Raw genomic sequence first — 12,377 nt, 5'->3', positions numbered from 1 at the left:
TGTTTTCTCTCCCCCTCTCTTTCTCTCTCCCTCAAATAAAAATAAATAAATCTTTAAAAAAAAAAGAGAGAGAGAGAGAGAATACACCCTAACTAAACATACCCACACCAGATTTATATGCTGAGTTCCCAAACTTCTGCAACAGCTTAGTGGGCATCTCTATTTGGATGCCCCCTAGCCCTGCCTTCTCATCACCTTCCCTTGAAAGATGGTGGCCTTGTTTCCCTGGGCTCCGCCTTATTGAATTACAAAATTCATGTACGAAAGGTGGGTATGCAGCATTGTTCTTCACCGACAACCACTACAATCTTGTAAAATACAGTTCTCTGCACCTCTCAGAGCACCTCGCTTCTTTGCCTTACTTACACTGCTCTCGTTTAGTTTTTCACCACTCGTCCCTTGTTTCTTCCCACAACCTTTTAACTGTTCTGCTCTTTTCCAGCCTTGAGCTCTCCACATTGCCAGAATGGTACAGTTACGGATGTATGAATCTATAGCCACACCCCTATGTAAAATCCTCCTCTGGAGCCCCAGAGCCTTCAGAATAAAATCTGACATCACTGGTTGACATCCTCTGTCCTTCAAGATCTCGTCCTGGCATTTTCTCAGCCTCCCAGTGGCTCCATCTCCTACTCGACTTCCAGCTACACTGATAGGAATGCACCAGCCTGAGCACATTTGGCTCTGGCCTACTTTCATGCCTAAATTTCCCTTACTAAGGGGTTAAGCTCTGGCTAAGCTCGTTTCAAGACTCAGTTCTTCTTTTTCCACATCTGCTTTTCCTGTAACAAGATGTTGTTACATCTACTGATGAGCAATTGAAAGCAGCTGATGAGCTCCATGGTGCAGAGAAGCACATCTCTCCAGACCTAAGTTATGTTGGCCTCTGACTGCCTGCGGTGGGCTGCAGAGGATAACAAGTCCACTCCACCAGTTAAATACGATCAGTTAGGTGTGATAATTTTATTTTTATTTTTTTAAAGATTTTATTTATTTATTTATTTGACAAAGAGAGAGAGAGAGAAGGAGAGAGAGACAGATCACAAGTAGGGAGGCAGAGAGAGAGGGAGAAGCAGCCTCCCCGCTAAGCAGAGAGCCCGATGCGGGGCTGGATCCCAGGACCCTGAGATCATGACCTGAGCCAAAGGCAGAAGCTTAACCCACTGAGCCACCCAGGTGCCATGGGTATGATAATTTTAAACACATATGCACCTAACAACTTATCCTCACAATGACATGAAGCAAAACCTAACAGAAAAGAAGGAAGAAATAAACAGTTGAACGGTGACTGGAGATCCCGGTATACCACTTTCCGTAACGTATAAAACAACTAAGTCCAAGATCAACAAGGCAATAGGAGATTTTACAATACTACCAGCCAACCAGCCCTAACAGATATCCCCAGAGTACTCCACTGCACAGCATCAGGGCATGTCTTCCTCTCCCTCAAGCACACCTAGATTGTACCCAGGATAGACACTGAGTTGGGATGTAAAGCAAAGCCTAAATAAGTTTCAAATGATTGAGATCATAAAATGTGCATTTTCTGACCACAGTTGTAATGAAATTATGAATCAATAACAAGATAATGTGATAAATTTTAAAATGTGACAATCAGTGAGTCAGAGAAGAAATCACAAGGAAAATTAGAAAATACTTCGAAATGAGTGAAAACAGAACCACAACATACCAAAATTTATGGGCAGCAACTGAACCTGTACTTCAAGGGAAATTTATGGGTGTAAACACCCCCCATTAAAAAAGAAGAAAGGCATCAAATTGGTAATCTAACCATCCATCTTAGGAGGACTGAAAAAGAAAAAAAAAAACGGTTAAATTCAAAACAAGAAGAAGGAAAACATAATAAAGGTTAGAATGGAAATAAATGAAATAGAGAATAGAAAACCAATAGAGAAAAATTTTGATAGCAAAAATTCGTTCTTAGAAAGGATCAGCAAAACTGACAAACTTTTCCTAAGACTGAGGAAAAGAAAGGAGACTGATACTGCTAAGGACACAGATGAAAGAGGAGAGATCACTACTGACCATACACTAATGAAAAAGACTGTGAGAGAACACTATGAACAATTGTATGCCAGTAAACTGGAAATCTAGATGAAATAGGCAATTCCTTAAAAGACACAAACTACTGAAACAGACTCAAAAGGAAAAGGAAAATTTGAAGGGATCTGTAGTAAGTAAGGCGATTAAATTAGAAGCCAGAAAAACTACCCACAAAGAGAAGTCTAGAATAACATCACTTTACTGCTAAATTCTACTAAATTTTTAAAGACTTAGCATCAATCTCTTACAAATTCTTCCAAAAAACAGAAAAGGCAGAAACGATTCCCAACTCAGCCTATGAGGCCAGTATCATCGATACCTCAACCAGGAAAAGATATTGCAGGAAAAGTGCAGACCCATATCCTTTATGGATATAAACACAAAAATCCTCAACAAAATACTATCAAACCCCACCCAGCAGCAAACCGAAAGGATTCTGTGACATGACTAAGTGAGCTTTATCCCAGAAATGCAAGATTAGCTTAACATACATGAATCAGCCAACATAATAATTAATAAAAAAGAGCAAAACACATGGCTACGTCAACATTCACAGAAAAAAAATGCCGTGACAAATCCCAACATTCTTTCATGATAAAAACTCTCAACAAACTAAGGATATCCCCTCAACCTGATAAAGGTCATCTGTTAAAAATTTACAAATATTACAGTTATTGATGAAAAACTGAATGTTATCCCCTAAGATTTCAGCACTTCTATTCAAAGTTTTACTAGCCAGGACAATTAGACAAGAAAAAGAAATAAAAGGCGCCCAACCTAGAAAAAAAAGAAGTAAAACTCTATTTACAGTTGCCATGATCTTAAACATAGGAAATCTTAAAGAATACACATGCACACATACACAAAATTAATATAACTAATAAATATGTTCAACATGATTGTCAGATATAAGATCAATATACAAAAATCAATTTTATTTCTAGACACCATAGATTAATAATCTACAGAGGGAATTAAGAAAACAATTCTAACCAGCATGAGAAAGAATACAATTAGAAATAAATATTTTAAGTACAAAACTATACACTGAAAATTATAAAATGTTGTTGAAAAAAATTAAACGAGATCTAAGTAAATGGGAACAATCCCATACTCACAGACTGGAAGGCTTAATTAATATTGTTGAAACTGCACTAACCCAAGTGATCTACAAATTCAGTACAATCCCTATCAAAACCCTTGCTTGCTTCTTTGTGGATCTAATGCTCATATTCATATAGAAATGCAAGGGACCCAGAATAGCCAAACAATCTTGAAAAAGAACGACATTCTTGGAAAACTCTCACTTTCCAACTTCAAAACCTATTATCAAGATACAGTCATCAACACAGTGTGATGCTAGCATCAGGATAGACATGCGGGCCAAAAGAATAGAATAGAGAAGCCACATAAAGTTCTTCCATTTATGGTCAGTTCATTTTGTTCAACAAAGATGGGGAAAGAATGGGTTTTTTCAACAAATGATGTGAAAAATGGATTACACATGTAAAAAAAAAAATGAGTTAGACCTTGATCTCACTCTGCACACCAAAACTAACTCTCCTTGACTTACTTCACTCACCATAATCTCTTCCAGTCACTTTCACTTACTTGTGGAGCATAAGGAATAACACAGAGGACATGAGGAGATGGAGAAGAGAAGTGAATTGGGGGAAATTGGAAGGGGAAACAAACCATGAGAGACTGTGGACTCTGAGAAACAAACTGAGGGTTTTGGAGGGGAGGGGGATGGGGGATGGGTGATCCTGGTGGTGGCACGTATTGCACGGAGCACTGGGTGTGGTGCATAAACAGTGAATTTTGGAACACTGAAAAAAAATTAAATTAAATTTTTTAAAAAACTTCAGTTGACTCAAAGACCTAAATGTAAAAACTGAAACCATAAAGTCCTAAAAGAAAATGGAGGACATGGGGAGATGGAGAGGAGAGGGAGTTGAGGGAAACTGGAAGGGGAGATGAACCATGAGAGACTATGGACTCTGAAAAACAACCAGAGGGTTTTGAAGGGGGGGGGGGGGGGGATGGGAGGTTGGGGAACCAGGTGGTGGGTAATAGGGAGGGCACGAACTGCATGGAGCACTGGGTGTGATGCCAAAACAATGAACACTGTTATGCTGTAAATAAACAAATAAAAAAAAAATAAATTAAAAAAAAAGAAAACATACAAGTAAATATTTATGACATTGGTTTTTTGTAGAGATGGCATCAAAAGCATGAGTAATTTTAAAAGGTAGAAGAATGTACTTCCACAAAATCAAAAACTGTGTACTTCAAAGGACACTATTAAGAAAGTCTAAAGAAAACCCACAGAATGGGAGAAAGTTTTGAAAAGCATTTATCTGATAAGGGTCTACCATCCAGAATATTCTAAAGAACTTAAAACTCAACAACAAAAATACAAATCACTTTATTTCTAAATGGACAAATGATTCGAATACGTATATCTTAAGTGTCTGCCTTCGGCTCAGGTCACGATCCCAGGGTCCTGGCATCGAGTCCCGCATTGGGCTCCCTGCCGGGAGGGAAGCCTGCTTCTCCCTCTACCACTTCCCCTGCTTGTGTTCCCTCTCTCACTGTGTCTCTCTCTATCCAATAAATACATAAAATCTTTTTAAAAATAAAATAAATTAAATTAAAAACTTGGCATCATTAATGATTAGGAAAATGCACATCAAAATCGGGATACAATGAGATATCACATCACATGCACTGAGACAGCTAAAACAAAGTAGCAGATGGGAACAAGTTTTGGTGAGAATGTAGAGAAAGTATACTTCCTCTGCATTGTTGGTGGCTTGAACATGATGCATCACTTTGGAAGACAGTTGGGCAGCTTCTCCAAGTGTTAAACATGGCGTTACCACAAGACCAGAATTCCACTCATTGGAGTACATTAGAGAATTAAAAACATCCCTGAAAAAATTTGTGCATGAATATTCAAATCAGCATAACTCACCAAAAAGTATAAGCAACCTAAATGTCTATCAACTTATGAATGGGTAAACACAATATATTATATTCATACAATGCATTATTATTTAGTCATCAAGAATGAAGTACTAATTGATGCCACCATGTGGGTAAATCTATAAAACCTTTATTCTAACTACAGCCAGACACAGAAGGTCACATATTTTAGAATTCCATTATAAGAAATGTCCCAAAGAGGAAAATCTTCAGAGAACTAGGGTAGATTTGGGGTTCTCAGGGCTAGAAAATCACAAGGTGCTGGTTTCCTGCGGGCAGTGACGGGTACACAACACTGTGAATATACCCAAACCACTGAATTTTACACTTCAGGAGGGTGAGTTTCTTTGGTACATAAATTATATCTCCATAAATCTGTGACAGAAAACAAAATTTGACCAGTGATATAGCAAGGGCGTTAACATGGGGTTGTGTGAGCCCAGGAGGTAGGGTCCACCATCCAACATTGTTATTTGTCTCTGATTGTATTTATGCTCTACCTATGATTACTCCTTTCACCATACCAAATCCCTATCCTCCTCTTCTTCTGCTTCCAGTTAAATCTGCATGTCTCCGTAGTCTGGTTGCCTTGGGGTTCTGTCTGTGATTGGCCTTTGCCAAGGTCAGCTCTGCCGAGTGCTGTCTGAGCACACGCAGGTCGGATCCTTCTAAGGGCACGTGGACAGCCCAGCTTTGAGCCTGTGACTGGAGCCAGAGCTTTGGCCTCGGCCACCTCATTGCACAAGCGCTTCAACAAAGTTTTAAGCCAAGGCTCTGTCACTTTTCCTTAGTATTTATCGTTCAGTCAACGAGCGGGTCTATTTTCCCTTTGTAGGAATGCTGATAGGTACCATAACGTGGCCGTGTTAGTGTATGTGGGCATTTGTAGGCAAGAGAAATACCGCAGGAAAAGCAGGTCTATTATGCTGCGTTAGATGGGATCGGCAGGTCTTCCCGGCTGGCCCCAGAATGAGATCATTATATTACCTGAGAAGGGCATACATGTGCTCAGAGATTCAGGTAATACTGAAGCTGAGGATTTGTAAACAGAATGGTGCTTTTTGCAAAGAATCTGGCATCATACTAGGATCCAAAAATAGAAATATAATATGTGAAACAAAGCCCCGCCGATCCCAGCTCAGAAGCAGCTCTTGCAACCTACTCTGCTTCTCTGAGCCACCGCCATTCCCCAGCCTCTCCCTTCCCAGCCCTCATCGACTGTGGAGAAGGTCCCCGAACTGTCCCTCGCCCACAGTGGAATCCTCTGAAACTGGTCTTGAGCACAACCTCTAGAGACGTCGGTCTAAAAAGAACTGTGTCCATAATCCACAAGATTATCGTTCCACCATACGTGAAGCTCCTTTTCAGCATCCTTGCCTTGTCGCCCTCGTGATGCTGTCCTGAGGAGGTTTCTTGAAGCCCCGGAGCTTGTCATTCATGCCTTAAGCACCAGCAGGCACACACTGAACGCCTTACTTCATACAGAACACTTAATGCTCCTATCACAACTGCCCCTCTTGAGGGGCAAAGACATGACATAAATCGTCAAGTTCACTCAGACACAAAGAGTAAGTTTTTCCCAGCTCCTCTAGGGTACAGCCGCACCTGACCCCTGGGTGCCCGTGCTCTCTGGGACCCACACACCATCGCCCATGATGCTCCTCTCCTCACACGTCCACATTCCTTTGCAGCCCGCCATGCTGCTCTCAGGACCCAGGCCAAATGTCTCTATCCTGTGAAGACCCTGGATTGTCAGAAGTTGCTACTGCTCACATCTCAGAAGAACCAGGACTATTTCTATTACTCTGGGTATGTGGTCACAGGACCTGTGGGGTGGAAGCTATTTCTTTCTCATGAAGGGGTGACACGTAGGGGAAAGATGCAGAAAAACATAATAGGTCACTTATTTGGATCAATGAATGAATGTTGAAATGTACTCTAGAGGCTGTCTGTATAAATCCCTACAGACAACATTTCAGCAAATCTCGGAATTCCCAAGAATGGGCTACTCACCTTCCATTTTTTTAAAGATTTTATTCATTTACTTGACAGACAGAGATCACAAGTAGACAGAGAGGCAGGCAGAGAGAGAGGAAGGGAATCAGGCTCCATGTTGAGTAGAGAGCCCGATGCAGGGCTCAATCCCAGGACCCTGACATCATGATTTGAGCCGAGGGCAGAGGCTTAACCCACCGAGCCACCCAGGCACCCCAACTGAGTCCATTTTTTTAAAATAACTCGTTTTGTTTTGTTTTTCAGTTCTTAGAATAAGATCTGAACTGCCTGCCTTGTGGGGATACTCGGGCCACCTGAGACATCCTTCTCCCCAGGATTCTTCAGAGCTCTGCTCACACACAGCTTGGCCAGGGAAACCTGTCCTGACCTCTCTGACCTCTTTCTTCACACGTTTGTCACCACAGCAAACAAACAGAAGGTGTAACTGTGGTTGTTTCTCGTCTGTGTCACTCGTAGAATGTGAGCCTGTACCGTACTCTATCCCACAGGGCTGAACACCGTACTTTGCATCCTGTGTGCACTTACTATCTGTTAGATGAATTCAATGACTAGGTAAATTCATCCTTTGAGAGTTTATTCGGATATTGATTGAAAACCGCTTCTTTATCATTTCTTACTATTACAGACGCATGTTTGGGTGCCCTCCAAATGCATAGGTTAACGCTTTAACACCTGAGATGATGATACTAGGAGGGAGGACTTTGGTTTACATGAGATCATGAGGTAGGGACCCCCCAGTGAGGTTAATGTCCCAATAAGCCAGAAAGACCTCTCCCTCCCTCGCTCTCCTTTCTCCTTCCCCTCCCTCCCTCCCCCCACCTCCATGTAAGGACACAGCAAGACTGCTTTCTGCAAACCAGGAAGAGAGCTCGCACCAGGATCTGGTTGGCCAGCATCTTGATAAGAAGTAGAGTTCCGTTGTTTAAACCGCCCAGTCTGTGGTCTCTTGTTATAGAAGCCCAAATGGTCTGAGACATTTCTCATTGATTCTATTCATCAAATCATCCTCCCCTGACAGAGATGCTGTTACTGGGGAGGTGGGTTGGCACAGTGTTCCGTAGGGCCAACACTGGAAGGTGGAGATGTATCTCCTGATGGATGGGTATTGCCCCATACATGATGTGCTCTGAGCTCTGCTTGTTTTGACCTGCAAACATAAGGGCTCTGCCTCAAGATCTGAGCAGGCCTAAGCAGCCCAGACGCATACCTGCCTCAAACCACCAGCTTCCCTATAGAACCAGGGCCTATGCCAATGCTCCTGGAGAAGCAGGCTTATAGAGAGAGATTTTTAAGTGTTTTATCTGTCTATGGTATAAGGTCTCGTTTCAGGATTAGGGTTTTGTTTGGTCCGAAGACAATTAACAGATGTAGAAAGAATGCAAATGACATTCTAGAATGGGTGCGTCTGACAGCAGGTTTTCCCTGACTTCCTTTAGCCCCCCTCAGTGTTCTAAAAGGCACTGTAATCAAGCAATTGTTATGTTTCATGTGGATATAAGCCTCAAAGCTTATACCTGGCTATGTTATGGTATAAGTTATGATTGCATACCTGGCTAACTTCTGAATTGATGTGTTAGCTGTGTGACCCTGAAGTATTTGAGATTTCTGCATGGAGTGTATGTAATTCAGGGGCCATCCTTGGGTCAGGGGCAGGGAAGGTAAATGGGATTTTTACCCAACAGCTGTGAGTAGAAAGCCTGCAAACTCTCTCGAGCAGATTCGAGTAAAGTTTCCTGGAACCAGCAGAGGTCTTTGCTCATCTCGGGGATCAACCAGTCGGAAGGTCGGGATTTACAATTGTGGGGGCAGGCTCAGGAATTCTACCCTCAGTGCTCAGTGCACAGGTTCTGGAATGCCTGGAGATGGTATGATGGGGGGGCCTCCAGGATTGCTTAGACTGAGAGCTGATGGAAGGCTCAGACCCACAAGGGGTTGCACAGCCAATAGTAGGCCCTCACAGAATCCCTGCATTGGTATTACACAGATAAAATGCAATGTCTGTCCACTGGCCCTATATGCGTACAAAAGATCATTTTCCTATCTTTGTCCTAACCAAGACAAGCAGAATTAGATAATCTGTAAAATGTCCCATTTACCGTGGTCTGTGTTTAACAGAATTTGTCCAAGTGGCAGGGTTAGGGACCTCAATGGTGTCCTAATCTTGGTTGTGGAAGCCTGGTTTAGGCAACATCCAGGGCTGTTTTCTTCACAGAGGAAAATGGGAGGAACAGTGGGAAATGAGACATATACATGCAGGTCCCCGTGGTGCAGGTCTGTGTCCTACACACTTGACCTATGCCACAGACTGGCCAAGCACACAGTGCTGGCTCAGTCAGGGAGCAACTCAGCCCCGGGTCAGTGTTACATCCACAAACCTGCTCTCCCACCTTCCTCATCAAGTCCCAACACCAAGGTCACTGACAGGACTCAACCCCAGCCCTACATTCCCTGGCCACTAAGGTCTGGATGTTTGTGTTCCCCCAAGATTCATCCATTGAAATCCTACCACCACCCCTCATGTGATGCTGTTAGGAGGTGGTGCCCTGGGGAAGTGATTAGGTCATGAGCACGGAGACCTCGTAAATGGAGTGAGTGTCCCTGCCCGAGGAGACACAGAGAGCCTCCTTCCATTGTCTCTGTCCGCCATGCACACATGCAATGAGAAGGCGCCATCCACAAACCCAGGTCGGCCAGTGCCTTCATCTTGGACTTCCAGGCCCCAGAACTGCGAGAAGTAGATGATGTTGTTGAAGAGCCTGTGGTAGTCTTATGACAGTGGTCTAAACAGAGGCCGACAGGGGTGGAGGCCATCCCGCTCCCCATGGTTACTCACTGTCTCTGAGCAGCGAGCTCCCTCCCTCTCCCCAGGCAGTACTTTGCTCAGATGCTGTGAGGTGTTCCGGTTTTCTAAACCAGCCGCACCACATGATGAACTCTGAATCAACCTAAACCCCCATCTTTTTATCCATTCTTCTTTCTTGCTGCACCTCTCGGCCATAAATCACAGATCACAGGCACCTCTCTTGGATGAACCTATCTTCCGTTATTAGCTGGGTGATCTTGGATGACTCTCTTGAAGACTGATTTGAGTGTACTCATCTGTAAAATGAGAATTGTGATATCTCTGTTATCTCACTACCGGGATTCAGTATGATCATGGAAATTAGCCCATGGCTGACACATAGTAGGCATGCACACCCCACTGGACACATTATCCCCCAGTTTCTGTTCCAAAATAGAAGCCAAAACTATGGTCACCCCCCCACACATCATGACATCGGTTACATACTCATGAGCCTCTCAAATGACTGAGTTGTTTAATTCTTAAAAGAATTAAAAGCTTTTAGGGGCACCTGGGTGGCTCAGTGGATTAAGCTGCTGCCTTCGGCTCAGGTCATGATCTCAGGGTCCTGGGATCGAGCCCCACATCGGGCTCTCTGCTCCACAGGGAGCCTGCTTCCTCCTCTCTCTCTGCCTGCCTCTCTGCCTACTTGTGATCTCTCTCTCTGTCAATTAAACAAATAAAATCTTAAAAAAAAAAGAATTAAAAGCTTTTAAAAGGCCTATTTTTAGGGCCACCTGAGTGGCTCAGTTGCTTAAGTGACTGCCTTTGGCTCAGGTCATGACCCTGGAGTCCCGGGATAGAGTACCACATCGGGATTCCTGCTCAGCAGGGAGTCTGCTTCTCCCTCTGACCCTCTCCCCTCTCAGGCTCTCTCTCTCACTCTCTCTCTCTCAAGTAAATAAATAAAATCTTAAAAAAAAAAGTCTTGTTTTTAAGATGTGAAAACCAAAGGACACCTGTGGGCGCTCATGTTACCGTCACCTCCTCCTGCAGGTTTAAGTAGGGAGTGGGACCCACCAGCATCGCCGGGCCCAATGGGCGGAACCAGCAGGGGAGCACTGAGCTGAAACTCTGGAAGCTTCTGGAATGATGGTTACAGATGCCCCAGAACCCAACCCACGCTCTGCCCCGCCCAGTCATGTCCTCACCCTTTCCAGTGTCATCGTCCTCTCTCCATTTCCCGGGGGGGAGAGGAGTATGGCTTATAGGTCCTTCAGAGCAGGGATTTGGATCAGACGCTGACAAGCAGACACATCCCCGTGATCCCTAGACAAGGGACTGACATCACTCGCTCAGAGTTGAAGGCCTCCGTTGTGGCCCCTGTGTTCTGTGGGGGATTGAGGGATTTGACGTGCCTCTTTGCCGGGACCCATGACCACAGTTCCCCATTTGTGCCTCTAATAGGCCCCTGGCTGTGTTAGGGGGCAAACTTGAGTCAAACCCCAGACAAGCACCTCCTGTCACAGGCGTTGCCTCGTGACTGTGAGGTGAGATGAAATTAGATGAAAGCTCGCCTCAAAACAGACATAAAGCTTTGAGCCATGGGCCTGGGAACTATTTTTGCTCCCTTTAAAGTGTTTTCAGCCGGGAGTACAGGCTGGGGTTTTCACAGCAATGGTGGCTCCTTTCCAGAAAGTCTGCAGGGCCCGGCACCTGGTGGGGAGGGCCTTCAGATCGTCAGTGCTGTTTGCTCCTGTTGCTTCCTCCCGAGGTAAGGCCTCAACGTCTCAGTCATGCTGCAAACGTCTTCGTGGCTACAGAGGTGCAGGACCCACCAACAGCCTGGTCCTTGGGGTTTGTGCACAGAACCCACAGGCACTATGGGCTCAGCGGGATTGCAATGGGTTTCTTAAAATAAATAATACACCTCGGCCTGTCGTTGGGTTTCGGGACTCACACAGTGAACTGAGCCCTGGAAGAAGGATGAATGTGATTCGGGAGCAGATAACAAACAACACGCATGGGCCCGGATTATGCCAGAAAATGCTTCTGTTACGGGATGAGGCCAGCCAGCAATCCCAACAGCAGAAGGGCTCTGTAATGGCCCACTGCCTTGGGAAATCAGCCAGAGGCTGGATTGGGTTGAAACTACATTTTGTCCTTCGTTTCAGGAAAGAAGCAGTTCTGGCCAAAAGGAGAGGGTCTGATTAAACTGGAGGAAAAAGAGAGGCCCCTCGGGATAAGGGTCGTGAGTTCAGGGCCAGCTCCAGACATGGGGAAACATAGGTGGGGCCTCATCACCCCTCAGCCTGTGGGTTAAGGACCAAGGAGGGACAGAGTTCAGCTGCCGTCATCAGCTGCATGACTGCTGACCACAGATACCCAACAGAGAATAGAGATGGGACTCTAGGGTTGAACAGGAATTGTGCCCAGAAAGGCCCCTGGAGGGTCATATTCATCACAGGGAAGTCAAGGAGAAGACCGGATTGGGTTGGACCACGAATGTTTTTAGGAGACCCCTGAA

Source organism: Meles meles, chromosome 10 (assembly GCF_922984935.1).
Source record: "Meles meles chromosome 10, mMelMel3.1 paternal haplotype, whole genome shotgun sequence".
Taxonomy (NCBI): Eukaryota; Metazoa; Chordata; class Mammalia; order Carnivora; family Mustelidae; genus Meles; species Meles meles.
This window is presented reverse-complemented; position numbering follows the sequence as displayed.